Raw genomic sequence first — 14,444 nt, 5'->3', positions numbered from 1 at the left:
GATCAATGACAGGGGGGCGATCAGGGAGTCTATATGGGGTGATCAGGGGTTAATAAGTAACAAGGCGGTGTAGTGTAGTGCTACTTATTACAGAGCTGCCTGTCCTCTGGTGGTTGATCCAAGCAAAAGGGACCACCAGAGGACCAGGTAGCAGGTATATTAGACGCTGTTATCAAATCAGCGTCTAATATACCTGTTAGGGGTTAAAAAAAAATGAATCTACAGCCTGCCAGCGAACGATCGCCGCTGGCAGGCTGTAGATCCACTCGCTTACCTGCAGTTCCTGTGTGCGCGCGTTCACAGGAAGTCTCGCGATATGACGCGTGACTCTGCCTGAGACAGCCGCCTCCGGACCGCGATCCTGCGTTAGGCGGTTAAGGTGAAATAGGGCTGAGTCCTTAAGGGGTTAAGCAAAAAAATCGTGCTCTGGCTCTGGGCTCCAGATGAGTGTGGACACAACTTAAAGTACCATTTGCACGCTTCCCTGAACCGAATAAAATTATCACCCCCCACCCCGAGAATCTATCCAGGAGAGCAACTTTAGGTTTAGGACAGGTCAGGTAACCACTACTAGGATCAGCCAACAGTGGTCTCTGCATGTGTGAGACGGTTTTGCGGAGGTCATCCACCTCCAGCCCCTGTAGCTGTCTGGTCAGTGCAGCGATAACATCCATGGCTGAATGGTTATTGGCAGTTTATAATGTCACGATCAGTGACATTATAAAGGATTCCTCTACCACAAACCATAAGTTATGCTCCATGGTAGTGGATTCCATAACGAAATTGTTAGATAACCCGAACCTTGTATGCCGAGCTTGAAAACAAAAGTGATCTGGTATAATGGCAGAGCTACACAGAGACATAAAAACACCTGCCACTTGTCTGCACCTTGCTGATAGAGCTGGATCTAGATATGAAAACACATCCAAGTGGCAGAAGACACAAATGCCAGCAGTGTCGCAGGGCGACACCATTGTCATACATCATGTGGAAAGTCACCCAGTCACCCTGTGAGCTGCAGGCTACGACCTCGCACGACCGTGGTCTGCAACAACTGCCTGCAGCTCTCCCACACCACCAAACTAGGAAGGCTCTTAGCGCGTCGACGCAGCTTCCCGCCCATTCTGTTGCTCAGGCGCCGCCCACGGGCTGGGCAGTGCCTGCTTGAGACAGAACTGGTTACGGAGCTGCTGACGCCCGATGGGTGAAGAGCTGGTGACTGTGCTACTCACCATCCCGCAGGATTTCCTGTACCCAGAGGCCGGATAGATCCGTCCTTGTTTGTGCGGCGGTAAGTGGCGGCAGAGTGTGCGGTGCTTTGTGCCCTGTATGTGGCACTTGTGTGTTTGGTCTGTACGAACTTACAATGACACCGGAGAACCGCACTGGTTGATGGGCTGTGGGCGTCCTCATATACCGCAGGAGTGGCCCTGCGTACCGCATGTATGTATGACATGAGGCAGGGGTGAGTCCTCGGTGAGCCTGGGGGCTGCCTCCGGATGCTTGGGGTTTCCCTGGGCAGTGGGATCTGTTGCTTCTGTGTAGATGGAATAGATGCTATTATACAGTATTTCATGTATTCACTGGGGTAGCAGTCCCATGTAACTGGAATTCCCAGCATATTAACCCTGTGGCAGCCTTCCACACATTCCTCCCACAGCTACATTCATTGCTTGCACATATTTCTGTCCTGTCTCTGAAAATCAGTTTTCTCCGTTTCTGCGGTGAGTACGTTCAGTTTTACCAACTCCATTCAGATGCCTGGAACAGGCGTACAAATCCCTGCTGTCAGAACAGCCTCATGTGACTGTACCTCAAGGGTTTGGCCACACTGGATGACTCTTGCCGGAAATCGTACACCACCGCAAAAATCCCTCTTTGCAGTGCATGGATTGACATGCTGCAGATGGCAACCCACAGTGTAAACTGACATGCCATTTCTGAAAGTCTCATCCACTTTTCTGCTGCATACAAAGCCGCTCAATCCGCAGCGTTTGCGTCCCATGTGGCCGTATCCAGTCCCTGGTCTCATCCATCAGTTCTACATGTGGCAGTGGCGAATCCCGCAACACTCTTCGCCATTAGATAGGCATCTGTTCCTTTTAGATATTGCCATTACTGTGTCTGCTGGGGAACTCCCAGATACGTGAATTGGCCATGATTTTACTAGATTGTCATATTGGTCCTCATCATCATCATTTATACCGGACCATGGTCTTATGGCAGCATAATCTCGCTACTACTCCTATGACCTTGGCAGGGAATACAGATTCACAGGGTTATTTTTGTATGCCAGTGCCATGAACGACAGCCGTATTCCTGCTACATGCGTGTCTGTATATTCCAAAGGGCAGTCTGAAATGATAAATGTGCAATTCCCCTTCCTCCATCAGAGGATCGATCGGGTACTGTTAGATTTGTCCTGCCTATCCCTACTCTTAGGCCTCATGCACATGGCCGTAGCCGTTCTTGCAGACCACAAATTGCAGATCCACAAAACACGGAAAGCAACCGCGTGTGTTCTGCATTTTGTGGAACGGAAGGTCCTGTCCTTGTCTGTAATGTGGACAAGGATAGGACATGTTCTATATTTTTACAGATGCCACGGAACAGACATACAGATGTGGACATCACACCGTGTGCCGTTCATATCTTATGCGACCTCATTGAAGTGAATACGCCTGCATCCCAAAAATGCAAAGTGGATGCAGACAAAAACAGTCACATGCACCAGCCCTTAGGCCAAGGATAGGCTGTTCCGTTATGGACCGGACGTTCCGTTCTGCAATGATGGCTACGGCCGTGTGCACCAGCCCTTAGGCCAAGGATAGAATGTTCAGTTATGGACTGGACGTTCCGTTCTGCAGTGGTGGCTGCCCTTAGGCCAAATATAGGATGTTCAGTTATGGACCAGACGTTCCGTTCTGCAATGACTGCTATGGCCGTGTGCACCATCCCTTAAACTGCTATAAAAGATACTTGCACCTCGCTTTTGTGGAGAATAAGAGGTGACCCAGACGGGATATGTTCACATGGAGCATTTTCTGCTCTGAAAAAACCTTGGTGCACAATTCTCACTTGATTTTCCCTGGGGCGGTGTTTGGTGCTGTTTTAGCAAGGATTTTCTTTCATGCCCATTTTCAATGGGAATTCTCAATGCGGATTTCACCTGGAATCATGTCAAGAATGGACAGGACGCTTCTTTTTTCCGCTTTGATCTCTTTAGGATCTTATGGGCTAATGTCTTCAATCTCTTCTACACGGTGGCGGATGAGACTCCTTTTTCAGATTGCCTACATTTTTTTTAACCATTATTAGAACATTTGTGTATTGTGCAGCACTTCATGTATTCACGTATATCGTCTAATAAATTATGTGATTAAAAATAAATTCCCAGCCTGAGAGTTGCAGGGGGAAGAAAACGCTGCTGCGGTCCCATTATCCACCAACAGTTTTTCTCCAGTGTGGGGGGTGACTATGGTGGTCTCCACCGTGGCATTGGAATCCAGCAGTCATTCACTGGCTTCCATCCTTGTTACTAGGAATCAGACATATTTGCATCTTGCAGATGGTGCACACAAAATATTCATTAGACCCCATGCACGCGACTGCATGTATTTTGCAGTCCACAAATTGCAAAATATAAATGCTGTCTTAATGGACACGGCTGTCTACATGAGACCTTGGTCTCTATGAATTAGTTCGATATTATTTTTTTATTTTTTGTTTTGTTAGCGGGTGCTGCATCCCAGTGTTTGTAGCTCGTTTGTGGAATATTTTGTGCATTCAGATGCTGGGGCGTTACTTGTATCTTTTAGAGCGTAGTTGACATTATTAGTAGTGTTGAGCGAACTTGTGTTTTAAGTTCGGCGTCTAAAGTTCGGGTTGGGGTTATCGAAGTATCCCGTTATGGATTCCGCTACCACGGACCATAACGGAATTTAGAATCCATAACGGGATACTTCGATAACCTGAACTCGAAGTTCGCTCAACACTAGTTATTAGTATTGTTGTAAATCCTCATGAGTTCGCGGTCTGAATCCATGTGTATGTGGATGAGGATGAAGCTCCAAAGCCGTGCTAATGCCGGTGATCCTAATTATATTTCTACGGGCGGCTGATTTAAGAGCAGTGATGAGTACGGCTGTACTGATGAAACTTATGTAAACTCGTTAACTCAGATGGTGTGCTCGTCTGTGTGTGTGTGTGTATATATATTACACACACAGTACAGACCAAAAGTTTGGACACACCTTCTTATTCAAAGAGTTTTCTTTATATTTTAATGACTATGAAAATTGTAGATTCACACTGAAGGCATCAAAACTGTGAATTAACACATGTGGAATTATATACATAACAAAAAGGTGTGAAACAACTGAAAATATGTCATATTCTAGGTTCTTCAAAGTAGCCACCTTTTGCTTTGATTACTGCTTTGCACACTCTTGGCATTCTCTTGATGAACTTCAAGAGGTAGTCACCTGAAATGGTCTTCCAACAGTCTTGAAGGAGTTCCCGGAGATGCTTAGCACTTGTTGGCCCTTTTGCCTTCACTCTGCGGTCCAGCTCACCCCAAACCATATTGATTGGGTTCAGGTCCGGTGACTGTGGAGGCCAGGTCATCTGGCGTAGCACCCCATCACTCTCCTTCATGGTCAAATAGACCTTACACAGCCTGGAGGTGTGTTTGGGGTCATTGTCCTGTTGAAAAATAAATGATGGTCCAACTAAATGCAAACCGGATGGAATAGCATGCCGCTGCAAGATGCTGTGGCAGCCATGCTGGTTCAGTATGCCTTTAATTTTGAATAAATCTCCAACAGTGTCACCAGCAAAGCACCCCCACACCATCACACCTTCTCCTCCATGCTTCACGGTGGGAACCAGGCAGGTAGAGTCTAGGCCTGCACAATATATCGCCAAAGCAATCGCAATGAATCGCCATATCGCAATCGCCAATTGGCTGACCCTAAAATGCTGCAATTATATTACCATATTTTTTGCTTTATAAGACAAACTTTTTTCCCCCCTAAAAGTGGTGGGAAAATGGCAGTGCGCCTTATAAAGCGATGGTTGACTTTTTACATGGTTGACACGGCTGTATCGTCGGCCGCTATGCTGCACAGCGCGGCCGGCGAGACATCAGTTGCAGTGCGGGGAGGGAGGAGGGGCTGGAGGCAAGTCGTTATTTTAATGAACAAATGTTCTTTTATTTATTCTATTTTATTTATCTGTTCTGTGCAGTGCTATTATGAAAATGGCAAGTTTTGTATTTTGTACTTTTGCAGTAATGCAAATATGTTAATTAATTTAGTAAAAGATGTTTTATTTTGAAAAACAGTGTGCATTTCAGTTCTTGAGTTAAGCATAACTACATTCCAGCATTATCAGTAATTTGTGTGCTTTTGCCTTGAAAATTCAAGGAAATAGACCTCTAGCACAATTCCCTTAAAATATCACATCGCATACCGTTATCGCAATATTTAGGGCCCTAATCGCAATCGCACAAAATTCCCATATCGTGCAGCCCTAGTAGAGTCCATCCGTTTACCTTTTAAAAGTCGCACAAAGATACGGTGGTTGGAACCAAAGATCTCAAATTTGGACTCATCAGACCAAAGCACAGATTTCCACTGGTCTAATGTCCATTCCTTGTGTTCTTTAGCCCAAACAAGTCTCTTCTGCTTGTTGCCTGTCATTAGCAGTGGTTTCCTAGCAGATATTCTACCATGAAGGCCTGATTCACACAGTCTCCTCTTAACAGTTGTTCTAGAGATGTGTCTGCTGCTAGAACTCTGTGTGGCATTGACCTGGTCTCTAATCTGAGCTGCTGTTCACCTTTAATTTCTGAGGCTGGTGACTCGGATGAACTTATCCTCCGCAGGAGAGGTGACTCTTGGTCTTCCTTTCCTGGGGCGGTCCGCATGTGAGCCAGTTTCTTTGTAGCGCTTGATGGTTTTTGTGACTGCACTTGGGGACACTTTCAAAGTTTTCCCAATTTTTCGGACTTCTTAAAGTAATGATGGCCACTCGTATTTCTTTACTTAGCTGCTTTTTTCTTGCCATAATACAAATTCTAACAGTCTATTCAGTAGGACTATCAGCTGTGTATCCACCTGACTTCTCCACAACGCAACTGATGGTCCCAACCCCATTTATAAGGCAAGAAATCCCACTTATTAAACCTGACACACCTGTGAAGTGAAAACCATTTCAGGTGACTACCTCTTGAAGCTCATCAAGAGAATGCCAAGAGTGTGCAAAGCAGTAATCACAGCAAAAGGTGGCTACTTTGAAGAACCTAGAATATTACATATTTTCTGTTTCACATTTTTTTGTTATGTATATAATTCCACATGTGTTAATTCATAGTTTTGATGCCTTCAGTGTAGGGCTGAAACAATTATTCGAATAACTCGATTAAATCGAGTCAAAAAATTCATCGATGCAGTTTCCCTGCATCGAGGAATCGTTCAGATCACGTGATCACGGAGCGGGAGTGAAATTAAGCGTCTCACTCACCGCTTCCGTGTCCTCCGGAGCCAGAGAGGCAGGACTGAGCGGCCGGCACAGCTGAGGAGGGAGGGAGGGAGGGAGGAGGAGGGAGTCTCTCCCTCCCCACTGTGCGCGGCTGCCGCTGAAGACCAAGGAGGAGGGGAGGGGAGGAGGGGAGGGACTGTGGCCACTGCACCACCAATGAATGTGCCGGCCATATCCCACAGGGTCCCCCTCCTCCCCCCCCATCATTGGTGGCAGTGTCAGTTCCGATCGGAGCCCCAGCAGTGTAATGCTGGGGCTCCGATCGGTTACCATGGGAGCCAGGACGCTGCTTAAGTCCTGGCTGCCATGGTATGTTAGTGAGCAGAGAGCAGCGCATTATACTCACGTGCGCTGTGGCCGGCGGTCGCTCCTTCTCATAGGTCTGTGCGGCGCATTGCTAATGCTGTAAGCATTAGCAATCCGCCGCACAGACAGAAGGAGCGACCGGCGGCCACAGCACACGTGAGTATAATGCGCTGCTCTCTGCTCACTAACATACCATGGCAGCCAGGGCTTCAGTAGCGTGACTCCTGGCTGCCATGGTAACCGATCGGAGCCCCAGCATTACACTGCTGGGGCTCCGATCGGAACTGACACTGCCACCAATGATGGGGGGGGGGGAGGAGGGGGACCCTGTGGCCACTGCCACCAATGATTAATACTGGGGAGGGGGGGTTGCGTTACCAGAGGGGGCATATCAGAGGCTGGGGGAGGCAGATCAGAGGCTGGGGGAGGCAGATCAGAGGCTGGGGGGAGGCAGATCAGAGGCTGGGGGGAGGCAGATCAGAGGCTGGGGGGAGGCGGGGCAGATCAGAGGCTGGGGGGAGGGGGGGCAGATCAGAGGCTGGGGGGAGGGGGGGGGAGGCAGATCAGAGGCTGGGGGGAGGCAGATCAGAGGCTGGGGGGAGGGGGGGAGGCAGATCAGAGGCTGGGGGAGGGGGGGGAGGCAGATTAGAGGCTGGGGGAGGGGGGGGGAGGCAGATTAGAGGCTGGGGGCAGGGGGGGAGGCAGATCAGAGGCTGGGGGCAGGGGGGGAGGCAGATCAGAGGCTGGGGGCAGGGGGGGAGGCAGATCAGAGGCTGGGGGGAGGGGGGAGGCAGATCAGAGGCTGGGGGCAGGGGGGGGCAAGCAGATCAGAGGCTGGGGGGAGGGAGAGTGGTTAATGGAGGCTGCAAGCACCACCTTGGCATGTATAAAGTTATTGGTTTAGAGAGGGGTTAATGAAGGCACCTCCAAGGTGCTTTCATTAACCCCTACAAACCAATAACTTTATACATGCCTAATGCCAAGGTGCTTCCATTAACCCCTCCAAACCCAATGGGCATGTATAAAGTTATTGGTTTGGAGGGGTTAATGGAAGCACCTTGGCATTAGGCATGTATAAAGTTATTAACCCCTTCAAACCAATAACTTTATACATACCTAATTACGTACGTTATTTTAAGTAGCTTTTTCTTATTAGATTACTCGATGAATCGAGAAATATAATCGATAGAATACTCGATTACAAAAATATTAGTTTACTGAAGCCCTACTTCAGTGTGAATCTACAATTTTCATAGTCATGAAAATAAAGAAAACTCTTTGAATGAGAAAGTGTGTCCAAACTTTTGGTCTGCACTGTATATGTGTATGTGTGTGTGATATATTTTTTTTTTTTATTTCTCTCTGTGCCACGGGAGGTGATCCATGGCCACTCTCCTGCTCCTCGCTGGCAAGCTGTACAGCCCTGCTGTATTCTTTCTGCAGTAGGACAAAAATCTGTCTGAATCATCAAACTATGGGCCACCTATATTTCTACTTTAGTTTTATTATTCATTCATATGAAATACTGTGTAGTATATCAAAAAGCATCCAGTGGCCAGTAGTGATGGCCAGTTCGCAGTGTTCGCCGACGAACACATGCAATCTGCCATCTTCACTCCTAATTCCGGCGATGCAGAGGTAAGTCCTTGCCTGCGCCGCGAGCCGCTCTGAAACACATGCGGTAACCGGGAGCAGGCAGTACCTCTGCATCGCCGGGCTTGGGAGTGAAGATGGCAGATCGCATGTGTTCGTCGGCGAACACTGCATCGCTGGTGGCCAGTCCTGCACCACAGAAACCCCTAGGAGTTCGGCTTCCGTGCCTGTGAAAAACTGAGCACATTTCATGTCCCAGACGCGTTAAGCAGTGCCCGATTTGCCTGCCGCCAGGTATCCCCTGCCATAGCAGATGTGTATTATATACTTATGCCACCTTTACCCTTGCACAATGTTATGGAGATTTCGGATTTAGTATTTTCTTGTCTATGCAGAAGTTGATGGAGAGGAAAGCATTTTTATGTGATACCCAGATTTATTTGTTATGATTTATTGTACTATATACACGAAGGCTGAACGGACACATTGAATATTGGTCCTGACGGCTAATGCTTTTGACTTGTCTTCTGTGTATGTAATTATTGGTCTTGTTCCTACAGTATATGGTTTATTCTTGGTATATGCTCCATGTAGCAGTTTGTATTTGAAAATATTCTTAATATCCTGCTGTTTAATCTTTTTGTTCCTCAGGTATTTCTGGTTTCACATTGTGTACAGGCAATCCATGAATTAAACCTAGCTAGAATTTGAGCGATATACAGATCGTCCTGACTGGTTCCCTCCCCGCTCGCTGCTTCCCCTCCTTTGTGCTTTTCATTCCAATGTTCTACTGTTGCCCTTGAGGTCACGGTTGGATAGCTGGTGTCACCTATTTGTAACAGATGTCCACTGTCACAGCTAAAGCAATGGAAACCACTAGAAATTGCAAACATTTAGATATACGTTTTAACGTAAGACTTAAAGTATACTTGGGACAAAAATTTCAATCTTTCATGGACTCAATATGCCCCTCACGGAATACCTTGGGGTGTCTTCTTTCCGTATGTGATTTCAAACTATCACATGTGGGGTATTTATACTGCCCTGGCATTTTAGGGGCCCTAAAGCGTGAGAAGAAGTCTGGAATATAAATGTCTAAAAATTTTTACGCATTTGGATTCCGTGAGGGGTATGGTGAGTTCATGTGAGATTTTATTTTTTGACACAAGTTAGTGGAATATGAGACTTTGTAAGAAAAAAAAAAAAAAAAAACAATTTCCGCTAACTTGTGCCCAAAATATTTCTGAATGGAGCCTTAAAGGGAGTGATCAATTACAGGGGGGTGATCAGGGAGTCTTCTAGGGTGATCACCAACCTGTCATTGATCACCCCCCTGTAAGGCTCTATTCAGACGTCCGTATGTGTTTTGCGGATCCGCTGTGTAGTGTTTTGCGGATCCGATCCATGGATGCGTGGATCCGTAAAACGCATACGGACGTCTGAATGGAGCCTTACAGGGGGGTGATCAGGGGTTCATAAGGGGTTAATAAGTGACAGGGGGGGTGTAGTGTAATGGTGTTTGGTGCTTGGTGCTACTTTACAGAGCTACCTGTGTCCTCTGGTGGTCGATCCAAGCAAAAGGGACCACCAGAGGACCAGGTAGCAGGTATATTAGACGCCGTTATCAAAATGGCGTCTAATATACCTGTTAGGGGTTAAAAAAATCACATCTACAGCCTGCCAGCGAACGATCGCCGCTGGCAGGCTGTAGATCCACTCTCTTACCTTCCGATCCTGTGAACGTGCCTGTGTGAGCGTGTTCATAGGAAGTCTCGAGATATGACGCGTAGATGCGTGACTGTGCCTGGGACAGCCGCCTCCGGACCGCGATCCTGCGTAAGGCGGTTCCAGAGGCGGTTAAAGGGAACCTGTCACCGGGATTTTGGGTATAGAGCTGAGGACATGGGTTGCTAGATAGCCACTAGCACATATGCAATATCCAGTCCCCACAGCTCTGTTTGCTTTTATTGTGTAAAAAAAAATAAAAAAAAATTGATACATATGCAAATTAACATAAGAGTCATGTCTTACTTGTGTGACCAGAGAAGAGTCATATTTTCAAGCTCTGACTCATCTCAGGTTAATTTGCATATGAATCTAATCGTTTTTTTACACAATAAAAGCACACAGAGCTATGGGGACTGGGTATTGCGGATGTGCTAGTGGCCATCTAGCAACCCATGTCCTCAGCTCTATACCCAAAATCCCGGTGACAGGTTCCCTTTAAAGGGGTTGTCTCATGACAGACAATGAGGGCATATCGCTAGGATATGCGCTTATTGTCTTATAGGTGCGGGTCCCAATGCTGGAACTCGCACCTTTTATCGAGAGCCAAGCCTCGAAAGTAAAGGAAGGCGCACTGCGCTTGCGCAGCCGCCCTCCATTCATTTTCTATGGGGCCGCTGAAAATAGCCAAGCGCTGGCTTGGCTATTTCCATCGGGTCCACAGAAGTGAATGGGAGCGATGGCCAGTCATCCCCATTTACTTCTATGGGGAACCGGCTTGGTGGTAACCAGATCGGCGTCCTCCAGCCACCACATTGCGGGGCTCCACCTATAAGACAATGGGGGCATATCCTAGCGACACCTGGGACCCCCGCAGATCGGCTGTTAGAGAGGTCCCCGGCACTTGCAGTGGTACCACGACTTTCTCTCCTCTTTTCCCAGGCCAAGTGATGACACGTTCATTTGTCAAACGGCCTAGGTGCAATTCAGCCCCATTCACTTATCTGTCGTACCAAGCACAGCCACTGTACAATGTACGGCGCTGATCAGATACTGTTGACCTAAGTCTCAGAAAACCCTTTTAATGTTTGAGTTGTAATGATTATCTGCTACTTTAAATGCACCATTATACAAGGATTGCTATCGATCACCAATAAGATGGCCCGTTGACTATTGAGCACAGAAAGAGCAGAGATTTCCATGTATAAAATTGCAAGTTTTACCAAACCTTTTCCCAGAATAGTAAACTATGCATCAGTCTGCTTAGCAGTGCACGTTCTGCTGCATGCAGATTGCACTGTACTTCGTGGTGATAGGTCCTCCTTAAAGTATCACCCACAGTACAAATGGAGAAAGCAAACACTTTTTTCTGAAAGAGAAATCTTGAATTCGAGTAATATTAATGACATGACTGAACACCCAGGGGTAGGTAGGAGAATGAATGAGAGTGGATGAAGCGGTGTCTGAGCATGGACTGCCTTCAGTATCTCCAGAGCTTGAAGCACAATTTCCATCTAAAGACAGACATGTTGACAGCTGCTCCGGACTCCTCCTTAGAAAACTACATTGATCGCGATTTCCACGTAAGCGCTGCTCCACCCTTTCCCCTCTTTTTTTCCGTTTCTCGGCTTGGCATCTCTCTAGTCCAGACGCCAGTACTCTTTAGTAATTGTCATGTGACTGTTGCCTGCCATCATAGATGAGAACTGGGCAAATAACATGAGGCTGATAGCACATTATATAGGCTGTTGTGCCAGTTCACACTGCAGCTTGAAGTGCCTGTTTGCCATATGTGTCGGGCAGTTATCCACAGGCTCCTAATAGCCCAGTGAGGGCCAGAGGAGTGTCCGTTATATGCTGTATGTAAGAGCGCAGAGGACTGGAATGTAGCTGGACAGCTTATCTTGCGCTTTCTGCTTTTTTATAGTATAGCACAGTTGCTCCACCCTCCTTGTTATATATTTCGGTTTTGTTAGTTTTCTGTTTTCCTCCCATTTCTGCTGTCTCTTCTCTCTCTACTGTCTGACACTGGACCTGCTTACAGAATGGAACAGTTTATAAATGGAACACTGCCCCCTCATTCTCAGGAGCAAGGCATGCTGGGAGCTCTGCTTTATGTTTTCCAGGCTGTGTTTTTTTTTTTTTTTTTTTTTTAACTCTTGCAGCTCAGAAGGGTAGGGTGTGGTACAAGCGTAGGAGGCTGAAAGAAGCAGGGTGTGTAGCTGGAACTCTGTTTCTGCATATGTTCTTACTCCTCTGCAGGTATTCTTAGTGGGAGCAGAATGAGGAATCTGCCAGGTTACAGAGAGGATCGTTTTCTGCAGGTCGCAGTCCCTGTGTTGAGCTACTATATTGTTAAATTTCTTCAGACACCTCCAGTAATTCTAGTGTATGTGGGTGGCCTTGTGATCTTACCACGGCAACCCTGGGATGGGGTGGGGGGGGGGGGGGTGGCTAGTAATGCAATAAAGATGTGGCCAATCCTTTCTCACAGTGTAGCGTTGGATACCTCATCCCTTCTTCCTTTATTGCATTGATCGTTGTGATGATTTTCTGGGTTTTTGAATAAGAATTCTGACCTTTACCTAACTGTGATGATTTTCTGGGTTTTTGAATAAGAATTCTGACCTTTACCTAACTGGTTCCCATTAGAAAAGCCCTTCACAGCGTGCCTGGATTAGACCATCCCTTTTCTGGCGTCTTTCCACCACTTCTGGGGCAGCAGGGCAGGATTCCCCCATCTCTTTTAGTCATAGCTTTAAAAATAGCACAAAGAGGCTTCTCACTGGGGTGCACCCAGACTGAGGTGGAGGGGGTTAGTTATTAAAGGCACAGGCTGATCGAGACCAGCAGATGATACTTGCCTAGTAGTGTACATGGGCTAGGAAGCAAAGCTTCATCAAGCTTCTTGCCTGCCTTGAAGGAAATAGCTTTAGGAATCTATTCCAAAAGGCCAGCTCTAAAGTTTTACTGCCTGCCTTCTAACAACATATGATCAGTGGAGTCATTATTTGTCTTGAAGCAGTGCAAACAGAAGCAAAGTAAGATAAGAGCCTCTGGAAATGAAACACATGCAAGTACAGGCAAGTTATGGCTGAGAGTAGAAAGCTTTTGGATGATGTCAACTGCTAAAGTTATTTTGTGGTTCCTACAAAAATCTTGGAGGACCTGTCCGGCATGTGTCATAAAGGTGCGGTGGCTGGTGGGTTTAGCACCAAGGACTTTGGCATTATGCTCCCTCTTCTTAATGAGAAATGTTTGAGCATGTGCATCCATATTCCTTCAAAATGAATGACCGTGCAAAAGATATCAACGCTCCTACTTAGATTTCCCCTCAGAGAAGCGTGGCAATGCCCGTGAATGAGCAGCAGACACCCATTATTCTTGGAATAATTAGGAGTCCTTTGGGAAATCTCGCAGAACAGGATTTGATCCTGTTACTGACAGTAAGTATATGGTTCGTGCACAAAGCCATAATCCAACAGGGAATATGTCATCAGAAAATGAGCTATTGTTTAAATCAAGTTTTTCTGTTAACCCCTTCACTACCAAACCACTTAAATCCCACTTTCACTTTGTGTTAATAACTTTAAAACACTTTTTTACTTTTCCAGGCCATTCTGAGACTTTTCTCGTGACATATTGTACTTTATGACAGTGGTAAAATTTAGTTATAAAAAATACGAAATTAACCAAAAATTTGAAAATATTAGCACATTTCCATTTCCCTACTTTTATAATAGATAGCATTACATTTCCCATATGTCTACCTCATATTTGGATCATTTTGGGAATGCCATTTTATATTTTGGGGACGTTAGAAGGCTTAGAAGTTTAGAAGCAAAGCTTAAAATTTTGCAGAAAATGTCTAAAAACCACTTTTTAAGGACCAGTTCAGGTCTGAAGTCACTTTGTGAGGCTTACATAATAGAAACCACCCAAAAGGTATTCAAAACTGATTTTACAAACTTTGTTAACCATTTAGGTGTTCCACAAGAATTAATGGAAAATGGAGAGGAAATTTCAGAATTTCAAATTTTTGGGAAAAATTTGCCATTTTAATAAATTTTTTTCAGCTAACAAAGCAAGAGTTAACAGCCAAACAAAATTCAATATTTTTTGCCCTGATTCTGTAGTTTGCAGAAACTCCCCATATGTGGTCGTAAACTGCTGTATGGGCACACGGCAGACCTCAGAAGGAAAGGAACGCCATATGGTTTTTGAAAAGCAGACTTCACTAGGATAATTTTAAGCTGCCATGTCACATTTGAAGACCC

The 14,444-nt window shown here is 46.2% G+C and overlaps 1 protein-coding gene across 4 annotated transcripts in view; it reads left to right on the top strand.

Moving 5' to 3' along the window:
• Positions 1-1,156: 1,156 nt before the first annotated feature.
• The window catches only part of ATP2B4 (ATPase plasma membrane Ca2+ transporting 4), a 226,751-nt gene continuing 213,463 nt past the window's right edge, over positions 1,157-14,444 (top strand). For all 4 annotated transcript variants that reach the window (XM_044288273.1, XM_044288272.1, XM_044288275.1 and 1 more), the window contains exon 1: positions 1,157-1,291. The gene's annotated coding sequence lies outside the window, so the exon portion shown is untranslated. The remainder of the gene's footprint in view (positions 1,292-14,444) is intronic.

This window comes from Bufo gargarizans, chromosome 3, assembly GCF_014858855.1.
Source record: "Bufo gargarizans isolate SCDJY-AF-19 chromosome 3, ASM1485885v1, whole genome shotgun sequence".
In the NCBI taxonomy this organism is placed as follows: Eukaryota; Metazoa; Chordata; class Amphibia; order Anura; family Bufonidae; genus Bufo; species Bufo gargarizans.
This window is presented reverse-complemented; position numbering and strand designations above follow the sequence as displayed.